This window comes from Bufo bufo, chromosome 7 (assembly GCF_905171765.1).
Source record: "Bufo bufo chromosome 7, aBufBuf1.1, whole genome shotgun sequence".
In the NCBI taxonomy this organism is placed as follows: Eukaryota; Metazoa; Chordata; class Amphibia; order Anura; family Bufonidae; genus Bufo; species Bufo bufo.
This window is the reverse complement of record NC_053395.1, coordinates 141,563,114-141,583,012: the sequence shown is the minus strand read 5'-3', so window position 1 is coordinate 141,583,012 and position 19,899 is coordinate 141,563,114. Positions and strand designations below refer to the sequence as shown.

Below are 19,899 nucleotides of genomic sequence, written 5' to 3'. Positions count from 1 at the left end.
TTATATATTTCCAAAGTTATGAGTGTATGGGATAAAGCGTAGACCTTTTCCAGAAGTTTGCATAAACTACTTATGTAACTAATATGTAATAACTAAGTGCCTAATGTATGGGACTAGTGGACAGAGGAAAGTCCTATTCACATGTCGGTATTTGATCAGTGATTGTGAGCCAAAACCAGCACTGGAGCCTCCACAGACCTATGGTGCAAGAGAAAGAGCTGCACCTGGTTTGGGCTTAAAATCACTGACCAAACACTGAGTGTGAATAAAGCATAAGGCTGTATTCACATCTGTGTCAAGGGATGTGAACATAGTCTGACCTGTGCAGTTTGTGCTTCTAGCACAGGGATCGGCAACCTTCTGCACTCCAGCTGCCGTGAAACTACAACTCCCAGCATGCACACTTGCTTGGCTGTTCTTGTATCTCCCATAAAAGTGAATGGAGCATGCTGGGAGTTGTAGTTAAAGAACAGCTGGAGTGCCAGAGGTTGCTGATCCCCGTTCTAGACTCTGCTTCAATTCATCTTTGCTATTACATGCTTTTTAGAGCACTAGAGACCCCTAGTGGTTGAGTTGTAGGTTGCAGTGCTATACTAGTAGGAAGGTATACATCTACAGAATTAGTGGAGGTTGTAAATAAATGTTCATATACTTCAGAAAGTATAGACTGATTGTGGATCTGATCAGAGAGCGTATGTATTGAACATGATGCTTGAGGAGTGACCTCATTAGAGGCGGTGAGACGCTGTGCAGCTGGGAGCTTTGGGGGGTTATTAAGCTGACAGTGGCTTCAGAATGTAAGGCAAATTTATATTAATTGTAGTTATTATACTACAGGAACAATAAGGGTGGAAGTGGCTTATAACTGTAATAGAATACACGACAAGATAATGCTATGGGGAGCAGCACTAGATCTTGGGTTTCCATTCTGTTTCCTTTTTCCTGCTGTTTCTTCACAAGACTGGCATGATATTTCTCCTCCTAATATGTATGGTACAGTTGGGAGACCAGTTTATTACTAAGATTTGATCCGCTGTTTTGCCACAATTGGTTTATATTATGTGCCAATAAATCACCTCCAAAGTGACATGGAGAACTGTCCCCCTTCACTCTTTGAATGAATATTGCTGTGTATTAGTAGCTCCTGTTAAGTCCTAAATAAATCAAGTATTAAAGCACAGTTTGCTGTATTGTGTGTATTCAGGATTACTCTGTTTAGACTAAGGCTACACGTTGACTTTGGCCATGACCAGCATCAGTGAGCCACCAGTACAGCCTCAAAAATAATGGACCTGAATGGGGTCACAGTGTGACTTTGAATTTCCCCACGACTCCTGAATCTGTGACCCCCTAACAGTTCCATTATGCTCTGAGGCTGCCCTTTTCCACAGCTGTCTGGGTAAACTTGCCAAGTAGCCCCAACCAGTATGATAACAGTAGTTATGTGCCTCCCAAAGACACATTGTATATTCTATAGAAGAGCCTGCTGCAAAGCAAGCTTCAGCTGTTACATCCGAAGTCACTTCGGATTAATACTGTACGGAGATCTGTCTCTGTATAGTAATAGAACGTATGGGCTCTGATGTGGCGAAGTTAGTTATTCGCACGACTTAGTTGAATAACTTCAGTAATTGATTTTTAAAGTGGAAAACTTCGGAACCAAAGCTAAGGTCGGTTTCAAGTTTTATAGTGTTCTTCCACTTTAAAAATCAATTACCGAAGTTATTCAACGAAGTCACGTTCGACTTAGTGAATAATTAACTTTGCCACATTGGAGCCCATACATGTTAATATTGCGGGGACAGAACTCCGTACAGTATAAATCCGAAGTTTTGAACGAAGCGACTTTGGATGTAACATCCAAAGCTTCGCTCATCACTAGTTATCACCCTTTTCAGCAAAAGGAAGTCTACTCTCCTCGAGTTCATATGTTATGAAACTGGAGAGGCGGATTACATCCCTACCCAAGTCTAAGTAAACTGCCAGCAAAGATAAAAGGGGCAATTTATCATACACTGGCATTTTACACTGGTGTATGACATCCCCTACGCTGCCAGGGGATGCACCTAATTTATGATCAGGCACATGGCCTGGTGGTAAAAAAATTATAATAATTATGCTATAGAATTTATGAATACCACAAAGTGCCAGGAACAGTAATACTATTTGAGTCTAACTAAAAGGGGTTGTCCCAAAATACAAACTATCCACAAGATATTGAATAACTATCTGGTGAAGGTCTGACTACAGGGACCAGCACCAAATATGAGTTCCTTAAATGAATGGAGTGGTGGTCAGGCGTACATCCTTCTGCTTCTCCATTTATTTTCTGTAGGACTACTGGGGATAACTGAGTCCAAAGCTTGACAGTCTTTTTCAGACCTGTAAAGAATGAATGGAATGTTGGCATACATGCCTGACCTTTTCTCCATTTGGAGAATTCGGGACCCTTTTTGTGAAGGGTGGGGATCCCAGTGGTCACCAATCAGATAATTCTCCCCTATTCTGTGTATCGGGGCTAAGGTTATATACTTGTCAGACCACACATGGAGTACTGCGTACAGTTCTGGGCTCCTGTGAACAAGGCAGACATAGCAGAGCTGGAGAGGGTTTAAAGGAGGGGAACCAAAGTAATAACTGGAATGGATGGACTACAGTACCCAGAAAGATTATCAAAATTAGGGTTATTCACTTTAGAAAAAAGATTACTCAGGGGAGATCTAATAAGGCTACATGCACACAAATGTTGTTTGTTTCAGTGTCCGTTCCGTTTTTTTTGCTGATAGAATGCAGACCCATTCATTTCAATGGGTCCGCAAAAAAACGCAGACAGCACACTGTGTGCTGTCCGCATCAGTATGTCTGTTCTGTTGCCCCGCAAAAAAAATAGTGCATGTCCTATTTTTTTTTTCTAGTTTGCGGACAAGGATAGGCATTATTTCAATGGATCCGCAAAAAAAAACGGATGCCATATGTAACGTCATCAGTTTTTTTTTTTTTTTGCGGACCACAAAACAAATATGGTCGTGTGCATGTATCCTAACTATGTATAAATATATCAGGGGTCAGTACAGAGATCTCTCCCATCATCTATTTATCCCCAGGACTGTGACTGTGATGAGGGGACATCTACTGGGTCTGGAGGAAAGAAGGTTTGTACACATAGAAGAGGATTCTTTACGGTAAGAGCAGTGAGACTATGGAACTGTCTGCCTGAGGAGGTGGTGATGGTGAGTACAATAAAGGAATTCAAGAGGGGCCTGGATGTATTTCTGAAGCGTAATAATATTACAGGCTATGGCTACTAGAGAGGGGTCGTTGATCCAGGGAGTTATCTGATTGGAGTCGGGAAGGAATTTTTTTTCCCCTAAAGTGAGTAAAATTGGCTTCTACTTCACAGGTGTTTTTTTTTTTTTTTTGCCTTCCTCTGGATCAACTTGCAGGATAACAGGCCGAACTGGATGGACAGAAGTCTTTTTTTCAGCCTTATAAACCATGTTATATCTCAAGACCCATTTTAAGGTAGATTCTGTTCTTGGTTTGTATTTACTAGGGATGAGCGAATTTCATGTTATGAAATTCGTTTGCGCTTCGTTTGGTGGTAAAAGCAGAGGATTCCCCTGCATAACTGAAACAGGACAGATCAGTTATGCAGGCCATAGACTTCTATTATGATGGAATGAATAACGCAATGTCTCTAAGGCCTCATGCACACGACCGTTGTTTAGGTCCGCGCGGACCCATTCAATTTAATGGGGCCGCAAAAGATGCGGACAGCACTCCATTTTTTGCAGATCTGCGGTTTGCGGACTGCAAAAAACGTCACGGCCGTGTGCATGAGGCCTAAAGGTATTGCGTTATGCATTCCGTCATAGAATTGCGTTATGGTCCGTGGTAACGGAATCCATAAAACAATTCTGCTTTTACCAGTAAACGAAGCGCAAATGAATTTCAAAATATGAAATTCGCTCATCTCTAGTATTTACCCTTTTTCTGCCTGTTTTACATTTGTGATATACAGACACCTGACATTCTGAAAACGGCATCCAGTACTATAAAATGGTCCCTTCATGCAGTTTTTGCATCAAAGTGTAATGTTTTATTACAAAAAATGCAAACAAATGTTTTACCTTTCCAAGCCTCAGGCCTTATGTAGATGACTGTCTCACAATGGCCTAGCTTTACTAAGGGCTCATGCACACAATCAGTATACTGGCCGTTTTTTGAGTTCAGTATGCGTTACTTCTACTGAACTATTCATTTCAATGGGTCAGCAAAAAAAACAAAACTGAAGGGTCTCCGTGTGCATTCAGTTTCCGTTCAAAGATAGAACATGTACTATTATTGCCCGCAAATCACGTTCCATGGCTCCATTCAAGTCAATGGGTCAGCAAAAAAAAAATCTGAACATATACGGAATGTACTCCGTATGTCTTCTGTATCCGTTCCGTTTTAGCGGAACCATCTATTGGAAATTATGCCCAGCCCAATTTTTTCTATGTAATTACTGTATATGCCATACGGAAAAACGGAAAGGAACCGGAAACACTACTGAAACAAAAAACGGATCCGTTAAAAACAGCCCGCAAAACACTGAAAAAGCCATACGGTCATGTGCATGAGCCCTAAGGCTGTAGATGGCGTACGCTTTGACCGGCTGTCTAAACCTGCACCAGATTTATCACAGGGGCTCAGTCTGGATGATAAATCTGGTGCAGGGATGAACACTCTTCTGATTCTATACCAACTATTGGTTGGCTTACTTTGAGACAGATTTTTTTTTTTACTCCAGAACTGCGACATTTTGGTGCAAAAAAATCATAAGATATATATATATATATATATATATACAGGGCTCCAGACTAAAAAAAATATAAAGGAGCCTTTGGCTCCTAACCTGAAATTTTTAGTCGCCAAATTTAAAATACATATAATTACGGTATAATAAAAAAAAAAACATGTCTTACCTAGGGTTGTCACGATACCAAAATTTTGACTTGATTTCGATACCATAAAAAAAGTATTGAGATACTCGATACCGCGTGAAAAAAAATAAAACACCAAAAAAGCCGCGTGCATTCCACATTTTATGGAACGCCTGGACCATAATAGAACAGTCCGATCCTAATTTTTGTCAGGACAAGGTGACTAAAAAATGGCAAATTGCACTTTTTTTTTTTCTTTTTTCTGTTACGGTGTTCACCGCATTTTTTAATATTTTAATAGTTTGCATTTTTTCGGGCATGGTGATATGTAATTTTTTTTTATTGTTTATATATTTTTTATGTAAAATTGGGCAAGGGAGTGATTTAAACTTAATATTTTGGTGTTTGTTTTTTTTAACCTTTTTTTTAATTTTTTTATTTAATACCTATTTACCCCCTTAGGGGCTAGAACCTGGAATCTTTTCATCCCTTGTCCAATTCACCCTGATAGATCTCTATCAGGGTGAATAGGACCTCACACTCTCCCTGCTGCTCTGTGCTTTGGGTTGGGGGCGCACTGCGCCACCAATGATTCGGATTTATAATACTGGGGTTTGGGGGGGGGGGGGGGGGGGGGTGCGGTGCGCCTAGACCCGCCGATGCTCTGCCGCTTTCACAAACTGACATGACACAGGGAGGGGGCTATGGCCACTGCGCCACTAATGAATATCGTTTATGCTTAATACAGACTCAGGCTGCGGATGTCGGACATATCCCATACCCGGCACCCTGGGGGGTTAATAGCGGCAGATCGCAGCGCGCAGTCATAGAGGCTGGGTGCCGGGTATGGGATATGTCCGGCACCTGCAGCCTGTGTCTGTATTAAGCATAAATGATATTCATTGGTGGTGCAGTGGCCATAGCCCCTCCCCTCCTCCTCCCTGCTATCAGCCCATTGGTGGCAGCACAGGGGGGAGGGACTGCCTCCTTCTCCCCTGTGTTGTTGAGAACATGGCTGCGCTGACAGCAGTGCGTGTCATGTCAGTTTGTGAAAGCGGCAGAGCAGCGGCGGGTCTAGGCGCAAATGGCGACAAGACTACAAAGTACAAAGATAGCATTCTTTAGAAATGTTGGCCCATATTGATAGGATAGGATCTTGCAGTTGATGGAGATTAGAGGGATGCACATCCAGGGCACGAAGCTCCCGTTCCACCACATCCCAAAGATGCTCTATTGGGTTGAGATCTGGTGACTGTTCAAGAAACCAATTTGAAATGATTCGAGCTTTGTGACATGGTGCATTATCCTGCTGGAAGTAGCCATTTGGGTGATGGATACATGTTCTCATTCTGTTTATGCCAAATTCGGACTCTACCATTTGAATGTCTCAACAGAAATCGAGACTCATCAGACCAGGCAACATTTTTCCAATTTTGGTGAACTCGTGCAAATTGTAGCCTCTTTTTCCTATTTGTAGTGGATATGAGTGGTACCCGGTGGGGGTCTTCTGCTGTTGTAGCCCATCCGCCTCAAGGTTGTGCGTGTTGTGGCTTCACAAATGCTTTTCTGCATACCTCGGTTGTAACGAGTGGTTATTTCAGTCAACGTTGCTCTTCTATCAGCTTGAATCAGTCGGCCCATTCTCCTCTGACCTCTAGCATCCACAAGGCATTTTTTCCCACAAGACTGCCGCATACTGGATGTTTTTCCCTTTTCACACCATTCTTTGTAAACCCTAGAAATGCTTGTGCGTGAAAATCCCAGTAACTGAGCAGATTGTGAAATACTCAGACTGGCCCGTCTGGCACCAACAACCATGCCACGCTCAAAATTGCTTAAATCACCTTTCTTTCCCATTCTGACATTCAGTTTGGAGTTCAGGAGATTGTCTTGACCAGGACCACACCTCTAAATGCATTGAAGCAACTGCCATGTGATTGGTTGACTAGATAATTGCATTAATGAGAAATAGAACAGGTGTTCCTAATAATTCTTTAGGTGAGTGTGTATATATATATATAAATTTTTTGGGTTGGCATTTTTATTTTGCAGACTTCTCTTCATGTAAAAACCGCTGCACTTAAACACAGGAGGACACTTATCAAGACTGGCGTTTCTATGCACCAGTATTGATCCACCTGCACTTATGCCAGTTTCTGGTGCAAGTTATAGTAAATCTGAGCAGTTGGAAGCTCCACCATTTTTCTTCCAAAACATAAGGGGCTCAAAAAGTCGGAAATATGGTGTGTGCCATAATTTGCAACTTTTTAACATCACTATAGTGGTATAAAAAAAATGTCCCTCATAGTGTAAAATTACCATAATAGCAGGGTCATATAACTAATGCACGCATCAGTTTTTATCTAAAGGTTTTCTTGGTTGTATTCAGTGGAAATAAAAAACAAAGTCGTTGCATGCTCCATCGAGTATCATATGTTTAGAGGAATTCGGGGGGGGGGGAGATTAGTTCCATACATACTAGAAGCAAATAGGTACAATGGACAAGACTATTTGTGGAGCTGTCTGGTAGAAGTTACATGTAAGTTGCAGTTTGGGTTGTATAACAAAAGGACTGCAGGGGTGACACTAAAACATATCTTGTACATGCAACTTTGCAGGACTGAAGGGAACTGTCACAATGAACATGATGTCTGAGCTGCAGCTATCAAGGTATAAATGTAATACACTGTTCAAAAAAATAAAGGGAACACTTAAACAACACAATGTAACTCTAAGTCAATCACACTTCTGTGAAATCAAACTGTCCACTTAGGAAGCAACACTGAGTGACAATCAATTTCACATGCTGTTGTGCAAATGGGATAGATGGCAATTAGCAAGACACAATGAAGGAGTGGTTCTGCAGGTGGTGCCCACAGACCACTTCTCAGTTCCTATGCTTCCTGGCTGATGTTTTGGTCACTTTTGAATGCTGGAGGTGCTTTCACTCTAGTGGTAGCATGAGACGGAGTCTACAACCCACACAAGTGGCTCAGGTAGTGCAGCTTATCCAGGATGGCACATCAATGCGAGCTGTGGCAAGGTTTGCTGTGTCTGTCAGCGTAGTGTCCAGAGCATGGAGGCGCTACCAGGAGACAGGCTAGTACATCAGGAGACGTGGAGGAGGCCGTAGGAGGGCAACAACCCAGCAGCAGGACCGCTACCTCCGCCTTTGTGCAAGGAGGAACAGGAGGAGCACTGCCACAGCCCTGCAAAATGACTTCCAGCAGGCCACAAATGTGCATGTGTCTGCTCAAACGGTCAGAAACAGACTCCATGAGGGTGATATGAGGGCCCGACGTCCACAGGTGGGGGTTGTGCTTACAGCCCAACACCGTGCAGGACGTTTGGTATTTGCCAGAGAACACCAAGATTGGCAAATTCGCCACTGGCGCCCTGTGCTCTTCACAGATGAAAGCAGGTTCACACAGAGCACGTGACAGAATCTGGAGACGCCGTGGAGAACGTTCTGCTGCCTGCAACATCCTCCAGCATGACCGGTTTGGCATTGGGTGAGTAATGGTGTGGGGTGGCATTTCTTTGGAGGGCCACACAGCCCTTCATGTGCTCGCCAGAGGTAGCCTGACTGCCATTAGGTACCGAGATGAGATCCTCAGAACCCTTGTGAGACCATATGCTGGTGCGGTTGGCCCAGGGTTCCTCCTAATGCAAGACAATGCTAGACCTCATGTGGCTGGAGTGTGTCAGCAGTTCCTGCAAGACGAAGGCATTGATGCTATGGACTGGCCCACCCATTCCCAGACCTGAATCTAATTGAGCACATCTGGGACATCATGTCTCGCTCTATGCACCACAGACTGTCCAGGAGTTGGCAGATGCTTTAGTCCAGGTCTGGGAGGAGATCCCTCCAGAGACCGTCCGCCACCTCATCAGGAGCATGCACAGGCGTTGTAGGGAGGTCATACAGGCACATGGAGGCCACACACACTACTGAGCCTCATTTTGACTTCTTTTAAGGACATTACATCAAAGTTGGATCAGCCTGTAGTGTGTTTTTCTACTTTAATTTTGAGTGTGACTCCAAATCCAGACCTCCATGGGTTGAAAAATGTGATTTCCATTTTTTTTTTTTTTGTGTGATTGTGTTGTCAGCACATTCAACTATGTAAAGGACAAAGTATTTTAGAAGAATATTTAATTAACTCAGATCTAGGATGTGTTATTTTTTTGTTCCCTTTATTTTTTTGAGCAGTGTATATAGTTTTGTGGGAAAATGTTCAGTAAAACTTCAAATTTATTAATTTAAATTTCTGTGCTCTCTATAGTGGTCATGTGGGAAGTCCTACTCAGTGATTGACAATATAAGCACTGATTAGGACTGCCCACTGGACTCCTAGGCCAAGCATAACCAGGAATTAAAATAAATGCTATACACAAAACCACATATCAATCTGGGCAGCTCCCCCTGTTCTGTAACATGACACATTCCTTAAAAACTCCTTTTAAAGTATTTTTTATTTTTTTTCCTGGGATTAACTTCAATGGGACTGAGTGCTATACAATGTACGGTGCTGTGCTTGGTACGGAGAAAGCTTAGGCGCTCACAGGAGCGCTAGTGCCTTCTCACACAGCTGTCGGACCCCCACAAAGGATAGGTCATCGGTAATATTTAGGGAGGGAATAACACGAATGCTGTCATGGAGACTATGAAAATCCAGTTACAAGTGTAATTATTACCAAATATTTTTTCATTTTCCTAGATGGCCTTCTGATTATCCAATCTCCTGAGTGGAACTGCAAAAAAAAAAATGCATTCCATGTAATTATGGCCTGAGAGGGGCATTAGAGTAGTAAAGCATTGTCTTTCTATCTGCCTTGTTGATATAGACAATTGAGTCTTTTTAAAGCAGGTAATATGCATATTCAAATATACATATAATAGCTTAAGAAACATTTTGTAATGGGGGTAAATGTAAAATGTACCCACTTAATTAAATACTAAAGGGCAGGCTCTATGGGTAAGAAGAGAGCAAAAGTGGCAAATACAATCTAAAAAATAAAATAAAAATTGACCTGCTCTACAGTACCAGTAGTTAGATCTCCTATTTTACATATCAAATAGAGTACAGGCTACATTCACATCTGCATCGCAGAGTTTGTCAAAGATAGCACAGAGAAAAGTCCTACACGGAGGACGTTTTTTCTCTGCTAAAAGAAAGTTCTCCCGAAACCTAATGGACCCATTATAGTCAATAGGATATGTTAGACTCCATTCCTGTCAGTTATGTGTCAAATCCAGCATTTCTGTTATTTTCCTATAACGGAGCAGAAAAATGGAAATAGGGCCACGTGGGGTCATTATACTGTGTAAATGGCCCTCACACAGTATAATGACCCCGCCCCCGTGGGCCCCTCACACAGTATAGTGACCTCCCCCCTCACATACCTGCCATTGCTGGAGTGCAGGGGAGCTGCATACCTCCCAACTTTTAAAAAACAGAGGGACAACGTGCAACAATTTTTTTCATACTAGGCCAAACCTCTAACTCCGCCAAAAACAATTATACACACTGAGTCCCCTCACATAGTAATTTTTTCCCCTTAGTGACAACAGACAGTAGTAATCAGATTAAGAATATGTGCCTCCTCACAGTAATTATGCCAGATTATTTGCCCCCTTCAGGGGATATAAAACAAAAACTGTAAATTCTCACCTGGTTCCTCCGATGCTCAGAAGCTAGCGCTCCACGGCAGCAGAAGGAATCTGCAAGACATGACACTGCTGTGTAGGAGGAAGAGCACACAGCTGATTCCCAGCTCCTAATACACAGGAGCGCAATATATACGACAGTACATCGTGCTGCTGAGGAGCGCCGGCTGAGGTCATGACGTCTCTGCTTGGCCAGGCCTGGAGGAAGGAAATAGGTGCTCCAGCAATGGGAGCTAACATCTGTATTGATGGAAACATTTATAGCAGCTGACCCTGTGCGCATGCCCACAGAGAAAGCTCTGAGTGCCCTCTCTGGCATGCGTGCTATAGGTTCGCCACCACTGCCTTAGCATCTTGTGAAGCTAAAAAATAAATAAAAAATTTGATCTTTTTTTCTAAAGCCTCATTCACACGTCAGTGTTTTGGTCCGATATTGTGGGTCAAAACCAGGATTGGAGCCTCCAAAGACAGGATATAATGGAAAGATCTGCACCTGTTCTGTGTTTAGAGTCGTACCTGGTTTTGGAAATCACTGACCAAAGCACTGACGTGTGAATGAGGCACAAAACTTCAGCAGCATAAGCAATAATTGACTAAATCAGTGCTTTTAAACAGAGTAAGGGCTCATGCACACAACAGCGCCGTGCTTTGCGGTCCGCAAATTGTGGATGTGCAAAACACGGATGCCGCCTGTGTGCGTTCCACAATTTGCGGAATGGAACGGACTGGCCATAATAGAAATGGCTATTCTTGTCCGCAAAACGGACAAGAATAGGACATGTTTTATTTATTTTTTGCGACCCCACGGAACGGAGCAATGGATGTGGACAGCACACGGCAGGCCCCATTGAAGTAAATGGGTCCACACGAGCCACAAAAAAAATCAGCTCGAATGCGTTACCAAAACACATTCGTGTGCATAAGCCCTAATTTTGGGGCCCAGGATCCATAAGACCCCTTTCACACGGGCGTTGCGGGAAAATGTGCGGGTGCGTTGCGGGAACACGCGCGATTTTTCCGTGCGAGTGCAAAACATTGTAATGCGTTTTGCACTCGCGTGAGAAAAATCGCGCGTGTTTGGTACCCAAACCCGAACTTCTTCACAGAAGTTCGGGCTTGGGATCGGTGTTCTGTAGATTGTATTATTATTCTGAATACAGAATGCATAGTAAAATAGCGCTGGAGGGGTTAAAAAAATAATTTAACTCACCTTAATCCAGTTGATCGTGCAGCCCTGCTTCTCGTCTGTCTCCTTTGCTGAACAGGACCTGTGGTGAGCATTCGTTACAGGACCTGTGGTGATGTCACTCCGGTCATCACATGATCCATCACCATGGTAAAAGATCATGTGATGACCGGAGTGACGTCACCACAGGTCCTGTTCCTGCAATGAATGCTCACCACAGGTCCTGTTCAGCAAAGGAGACAGACGAGAAGCCGGGCAGCGCGATCAAGTGGACTAAGGTGAGTTAAATTATTATTATTTTTTTTTTAACCCCTCCAGCGCTATTTCACTATGCATTCTGTATTCAGAATGCTATTATTTTCCCTTATAACCATGTTATAAGGGAAAATAATAATTATCGGGTCTCCATCCCGATTGTCTCCAAGCAACCGTGCGTGAAAATCGCACTGCATCCGCACTTGCTTGCGGATGCTTGCGATTTTCACGCAACCCCATTCATTTCTATGGGGCCTGCGTTATGTGAAAAACGCACAAAGAGAAGCATGCTGCGATTTTCACGCAACGCACAAGTGATGCGTGAAAATCATCGCTCATGTGAACAGCCCCATAGAAATGAATGGGTCGGGATTCAGTGCGGGTGCAATGCGTTCAACTCACGCATCGCATCCGCGCGGAATACTCGCCCGTGTGAATTAAGTGGAGTCTATATTTGAAGCAATTGTATGTTATAAATGCCATTGAAATTCCTCAAGTCTGGCTTTGCCGAGACTGCAGCCGTGGCACAGAACTGCTGTCCCCTCACACTGCATGGTCTCAATGTTTTTCCTAAGTAATGCAGCTTGAGGCTGTCTGCCATGTCATCTCACTCCCCTGTAGTTTTCTCTGGGCCCACACTGCACTGTCAGGACCTAGGCGCGCACTATGACGTTGTACGCCATCAGGTCACAGTGCTGTGTGGGCCTGGAGAAGACCAGTGTGCGGGGACTGCAGGAGAGAACACCGGACCTGGAGAGTAGTGACGGAACAGGAGAGGTAAGTTACTTTATTTATTTTGGGTCTGATCTGAAGTCTGAGGATCTGCTATGAGGATCTAATATATGGGGTCTGAGAATCTAATATGGGAGGGGTCTAACATGGAGGTCTCATCTGAGGTTTTATATGGGAGTCTGAGGATCTGATATGGCGGTTTGATGTGAGGATCTAATAGAGTCTGATCTGAGAATCTGATATGGGGTCTGATTTGAGGCCTGATATTGGGGTATGACAGAGGTCTAAAGGAGGTCTCATCTGAGGTTTGATATGGTGGTCTGAGGATCAGATATGGGGGTCTGATCTGAAAGGCTTGCTCTACTAAGTGGGCTTCGTATTAAGTGGTGTTAAAAAAAAAAAGGAGTTCTAGTGCTGAGTGATTTTGTGGGAGTGATTGCAGGTGGCTGTGGTGTGGTTTGAAGCAGAGATCCTTGAAAGTTAAGTTTTTGCATTTTAGTAGTGCCATTTAAAACTTTTTTTTTCTCTGCTGGGTGTTGCCATTTAAACCCATTATTTTTTTCTCTGCTTGATTAAGGGGAGTGGCCTGGGCAACCAGGTGCTATAAATTAAACCACTAAACTCCCTGAGCTTGCTCTTCCTGAGGCTTGCTCTACTAAGTGGGCTTCTTATTAAGTGGAGTTTAAAAAAAAGGAGTTGGAAACTAAGGTTGGATATAATTTCCTTGTGTGTTGTTGGCTTAATTCTAGGTAGTCCTTCAACCACAGCAGACAGGGTGTAATTCTAAATCATATTTACTGTTTTACTTTTTTACTGTTGTAATCCCCATTTAGTGTGCTGCACAATTGACAACGCAGTCCAGTGCACATCTTGCATGATGTATGCAGTCCTGGAACAGCCGTTCGAGGGTGTATATCTTTGTTCAAGATGTGAGCAAATTACCCGTTTGGAATCGCAAATAGAGTCTCTAAACGGGCAAGTTGCAAAACTGAGAGGCATTGACAATTTGTAAAAGAGTTTGCTTCTCATCGAGCAAGGACTCTTTGGGGTAGATGAGGGGGAGGGTGACAGAGAGGGGGCTGAGGAAAGTGAGGTAGCTAGCTGGGTAACAGTTAGAAAGCGGGGTAGAGGGAAGAGTGCCAGGGAGGCTAGCCCTGATCTGACACACCCCAACAAGTTTGCACGTTTGGCAGATGAGGGGGATGTCACTGCTGCAGCCGGACACTTCCTCTGCCAGTCAGGGGAATGTCAGCTCCAGTAAGCAGGGAACCAGGAGAGCAGGGCAGGCCAGACAGGTGCTGGTAGTGGGAGACTCCATTATTAGGGGAACAGATAGGGAAATCTGTCACAAAGACAGTGATCGCTGAACAGTGTGCTGTCTTCCTGGCGCTAGAGTTCGACACATCGCGGATCGGGTTGACAGATTACTGGGAGGTAAGGACCAGCGGTCATGGTCCATATCGGAACCAATGACAAAGTTAGAGGTAGGTGGAGAGTCCTTAAAAATGATTTCAGGGATTTAGGTCAAAAGCTTAGGGCAAGGACCTCAAAAGGTAGTATTTTCCAAAATACTGCCTGTACCACGAGCCACACAAGAAAGGCAGTGGGAGATTAGGGAGATTAACAAGTGGCTCAAGAACTGGTGTAGGAAGGAGGGGTTTGGGTTCCTGGAGAACTGGGCCGACTTCTCTATCGGATACAAGCTCTATCGTAGGGACGGGCTGCACCTCAATGGGAAAGGGGCAGCTGTGCTGAGGAGAAAGATGGCTAGAAGGTTGGAGGAGTGTTTAAACTAGGGACTGGGGGGGGAGGGAAATTACACTATAGGAGGGGAAGATGGTGCAGATAGAGACCGGGGGCAGGGTAGTGGGACTGGGGGAGGAATGGAAGGAGGGAATAGAACAGTTCAGAAGGAAAGGTGTAGGGTAAAAAATATACATAAACCTCTCAAATGTATGTATACTAATGCCAGAAGCCTGACTAATAAAACTGGTGAACTGGAATTAGTGATGTGTGAGGAGAACTATGACATAGTGGGAATAACTGAGACATGGCTGGATGATAGCTATGACTGGGCAGTTAATGTACAAGGTTACAGTCTGTTTAGAAAGGATCATCAAAACCGGAGAGGGGGAGGGGTTTGCCTTTACAGTGGCGGAAATAATTATTTGACCCCTCACTGATTTTGTAAGTTTGTCCAATGACAAAGAAATGAAAAGTCTCAGAACAGTATCATTTCAATGGTAGGTTTATTGTAACAGTGGCAGATAGCACATCAAAAGGAAAATCGAAAAAATAACTTTAAATAAAAGATAGCAACTGATTTGCATTTCATTGAGTGAAATAAGTATTTGAACCCTCTAACAAAAAAAGACTTAATACTTGGTGGAAAAACCCTTGTTTGCAAGCACAGAGGTCAAACGTTTCTTGTAATTGATGACCAAGTTTGCGCACATTTTAGGAGGAATGTTGGTCCACTCCTCTTTGCAGATCATCTCTAAATCCCTAAGGTTTCGAGGCTGTCTCTGTGCAACTCTGAGCTTGAGCTCCCTCCATAGGTTTTCGATTGGATTAAGGTCCGGAGACTGACTAGGCCACTCCATGACCTTAATGTGCTTCTTCTTGAGCCACTCCTTTGTTGCCTTTGCTGTATGTTTTGGGTCATTGTCGTGCTGGAACACCCATCCACGACCCATTTTCAGTTTCCTGGCAGAGGGAAGGAGGTTGTCGCTCAGGATTTCACGATACATGGCTCCGTCCATTTTCCCGTTTATGCGAATAAGTTGTCCTGTGCCCTTAGCAGAAAAACACCCCCAAAGCAAAATGTTTCCACCCCCATGCTTGACGGTGGGGACGGTGTTTTGGGGGTCATAGGCAGCATTTTTCTTCCTCCAAACACAGCGAGTTGAGTTAATGCCAAAGAGCTCTATTTTGGTCTCATCAGACCACAGCACCTTCTCCCAGTCACTCTCTGAATCATTCAGGTGTTCATTGGCAAACTTCAGACGGGCCTGCACATGTGCCTTCCTGAGCAGGGGGACCTTGCGAGCCCTGCAGGATTTTAATCCATTGCGGTGTAATGTGTTTCCAATGGTTTTCTTGGTGACTGTGGTCCCTGCTAATTTGAGGTCATTAACTAACTCCTCCCGTGTAGTTCTAGGATGCTTTTTCACCTTTCTCAGAACCATTGACACCCCACGAGGTGAGATCTTGCGTGGAGCCCCAGAGCGAGGTCGATTGATGGTCATTTTGTGCTCCTTCCATTTTCGAACAATCGCACCAACAGTTGTCACCTTCTCTCCCAGCTTCTTGCTAATGGTTTTGTAGCCCATTCCAGCCTTGTGCAGGTCTACAATTTTGTCTCTGACATCCTTGGACAGCTCTTTGGTCTTTCCCATGTTGGAGAGTTTGGAGTCTGCTTGATTGATTGATTCTGTGGACAGGTGTCTTTTATACAGGTGACTAGTTAAGACAGGTGTCCTTAATGAGGGTGACTAATTGAGTAGAAGTGTCTAACCACTCTGTGGGAGCCAGAACTCTTAATGGTTGGTAGGGGTTCAAATACTTATTTCACTCAATGAAATGCAAATCAGTTGCTATCTTTTATTTAAAGTTATTTTTTCGATTTTCCTTTTGGTGTGCTATCTGCCACTGTTACAATAAACCTACCATTGAAATGATACTGTTCTGAGACTTTTCATTTCTTTGTCATTGGACAAACTTACAAAATCAGTGAGGGGTCAAATAATTATTTCCGCCACTGTATGTAAAGTCCTGTCTAAAGCCCACACTCCGGGAATATATAAGTGAGGGACATGAACATGTGGAGTCACTGTGGGTAGAGATACATGGAGCTAAAAACAATAATAAATTACTAATAGGAGTTTACTATAAACCACCTAATATACCAGAGTCCACAGAAAATCTACTACTAAACGAGATAGACGAGGCAGCAAATCATAATGAGGTGGTTATTATGGGGGACTTCAACTACCCAGATATAGACTGGGAAACTGAAACTTGTATATCTCATAAGGGAAACAGGTTCTTGGCAATAACCAAAGACAATTACCTCTCCCAACTGGTTCAGGGCCCGACTAGAGGGACGGCCATACTGGACTTAGTATTAACCAATAGGCCTGACAGAACAACAGACGTTTAGGTTGGTGGACACCTGGGAAATAGTGACCATAAAGTAATAACCTTCCAATTATCATTCAAAAGAGCGTTTCTACAGGGAGGAACATAAATACCAAACTTCAAAAAAGCTAAATTTAGCCAACTAAGAGAGGCCATAGGCCTAACTAACTGGGACAAAGTCCTCAAAAATAAAAATACAGCCACAAAATGGGATATCTTTAAAAACACCCTAAAATCTCATTGTGAGAGGTACATACCGTATGGGAATAAAAGGTTAAGGAACAAAAAAAAAAAAAAAGTGGATAAATAGAACTGTAAAGAAAGCAATAAATGACAAAAAGAAAGCATATACAGTACAGACCAAAAGTTTGGACACACCTTCTCATTCAAAGAGTTTTCTTTCTTTTCATGACTATGAAGGCATCAAAACGATGAATTAACACATGTGGAATTGTATACATAACAAACAAGTGTGAAACAACTGAAAATATGTCATATTCTAGGTTCTTCAAAGTAGCCACCTTTTGCTTTGATTACTGCTTTGCACACTATTGGCATTCTCTTGATGAGCTTCAAGAGGTAGTCCCCTGAAATGGTCTTCCAACAGTCTTGAAGGAGTTCCCAGAGATGCTTAGCACTTGTTGGCCCTTTTGCCTTCACTCTGCGGTCCAGCTCACCCCAAACCATCTCGATTGGGTTCTGGTCTGGTGACTGTGGAGGCCAGGTCATCTGGCGCAGCACCCCATTACTCTCCATCATGGTCAAATAGCCCTTACTTTCAAAGTTTTCCCAATTTTTCGGGTGACTGACTGACCTTCATTTCTTAAAGTAATGATGGCCACTCGTTTTTCTTTACTTAGCTGCTTTTTTCTTGCCATAATACAAATTCTAACAGTCTATTCAGTAGGACTATCAGCTGTGTATCCACCTGACTTCTCCTCAACGCAACTGATGGTCCCAACCCCATTTATAAGGCAAGAAATCCCACTTATTAAACCTGACAGGGCACACCTATGAAGTGAAAGCCATTTCAGGGGACTACCTCTTGAAGCTCACCAAGAGAATGCCAATAGTGTGCAAAGCAGTAATCAAAGCAAAGGTGGCTACTTTGAAGAACCTAGAATATGACATTTTCTGTTGTTTCACACTTGTTTGTTATGTATATAATTCCACATGTGTTAATTCATAGTTTTGATGCCTTCAGTGTGAATCTACAATTTTCATAGTCATGAAAATAAAGAAAACTCTTTGAATGAGGTGTGTCCAAACTTTTGGTCTGTACTGTAAATCACTAAAACAGGAGGGTAGCACGGAAGCACTGAAAAACTATAAGGAAAAAAATAGAACATGTAAAAAACAAATAAAAGCGGCCAAACTAGAGACCGAGAGATTAATTGCCAAAGAGAGTAAAACTAACCCTAAAATGTCCTTCAATTATATAAATGTTAAAAAGTATAAATCTGAAGGTGTCGGCCCTTTAAAGAGTAATGAGGGGGGAGTCGCAGAGAGCGACGAGGAGAAAGCAAAGCTGTTAAATATTTTTTTCTCCAATGTATTCACTGAGGAAAATAAACTGTCAGATGACATGCAGAATGTAAAAATAAATTCCCCATTAAAAGTGTCCTGTCTGACCCAGGAAGAAGTACATCAGCGACTTAAAAAGATTAAAATAGACAAATCGCCAGGACCGGATGGCATACACCCCCGTATCCTAAGGCAATTAAGTAATGTCATAGCCAGACCCTTATTTCTGATATTTGTGGACGCTATACGGACAGGGAATGTCCCACAGGATTGGCGCATGGCAAATGTGGTGCCAATATTCAAAAAGGGTCCAAAAACAGAGCCTGGAAACTATAGGCCGGTAAGTTTAACATCTGTTGTGGGTAAACTGTTTGAAGGTTTTCTGAGAGATGCTATCTTAGAGCATCTCAACGGAAATAAGCAAATAACGCCATATCAGCATGGCTTCATGAGGGATCGGTCATGCCAAACTAATTTAATCAGTTTCTATGAGGAGATAAGTTCTAGACTTGACAGCGGCGAATCAATGGATCTCGTATATCTGGACTTCTCCAAAGCATTTGACACTGTACTACATAAAAGGTTAGCATATAAAATGAGAATGCTCGGACTGGGAGAAAACGTCTGTATGTGGGTAAGTAACTGGCTCAATGATAGAAAATAGAGGGTGGTTATTAACGGTACACACTCAGATTGGGTCACTGTCACTAGTGGAGTACCTCAGGGGTCAGTATTGGGCCCTATTCTCTTCAATATATTTATTAATGATCTCGTAGAAGGCTTGCATAGTAAAGTATACATTTTTCGCAGATGACACTAAACTGTGTAAAGTAATTTACACTGAAGAGGACAGTATACTACTACAGAGGGATCTGGATAGATTGGAGGCTTGGGCAGATAAGTGGCAGATGAGGTTTAACACTGTCAAATGTAAAGTTATGCACATGGGAAGGAATAATGCAAGTCACCCGTACATACTAAATGATAAAACACTCGGTAACACTGACATGGAAAAGGATCTAGGAATTTTAATAAACAGCAAACTAAGCTGTAAAAACCAGTGTCAGGCAGCTGCTGCCAAGGCCAATAAGATAATGGGTTGCATCAGAAGGGGCATAGATGCCCGTGATAAGAACATAGTCCTACCAATTTACAAATCGCTAGTCAGACCACACATGGAGTACTGTGTACAGTTCTGGGCTCCTGTAAACAAGGCAGACATAGCAGAGCTGGAGAAGGTCCAGAGGAGGGCAACTAAAGTAATAACTGGAATGGGGCAACTACAGTACCCTGAAAGATCAAAATTAGGGTTATTCACTTTAGAAAAAAACGACTGAGGGAAGATCTAATTAATATGTATAAATATATCAGGGGTCAGTACAGAGAGCTATCCCATCATCTATTTATCCCCAGGACTGTGACGAGGGGACATCCTCTGCGTGTGGAGGAAAGAAGGTTTGTACACA

The 19,899-nt window shown here is 43.0% G+C and overlaps 1 long non-coding RNA gene across 1 annotated transcript; it reads left to right on the top strand.

Moving 5' to 3' along the window:
• Nucleotides 1-1,431: 1,431 nt before the first annotated feature.
• LOC121008344 lies at nt 1,432-10,673 on the top strand. Its single transcript, XR_005780562.1, has 3 exons — nt 1,432-1,444; nt 9,971-9,975; nt 10,521-10,673. It is a non-coding gene; the product is annotated as an uncharacterized LOC121008344 (long non-coding RNA).
• Nucleotides 10,674-19,899: the final 9,226 nt, after the last annotated feature.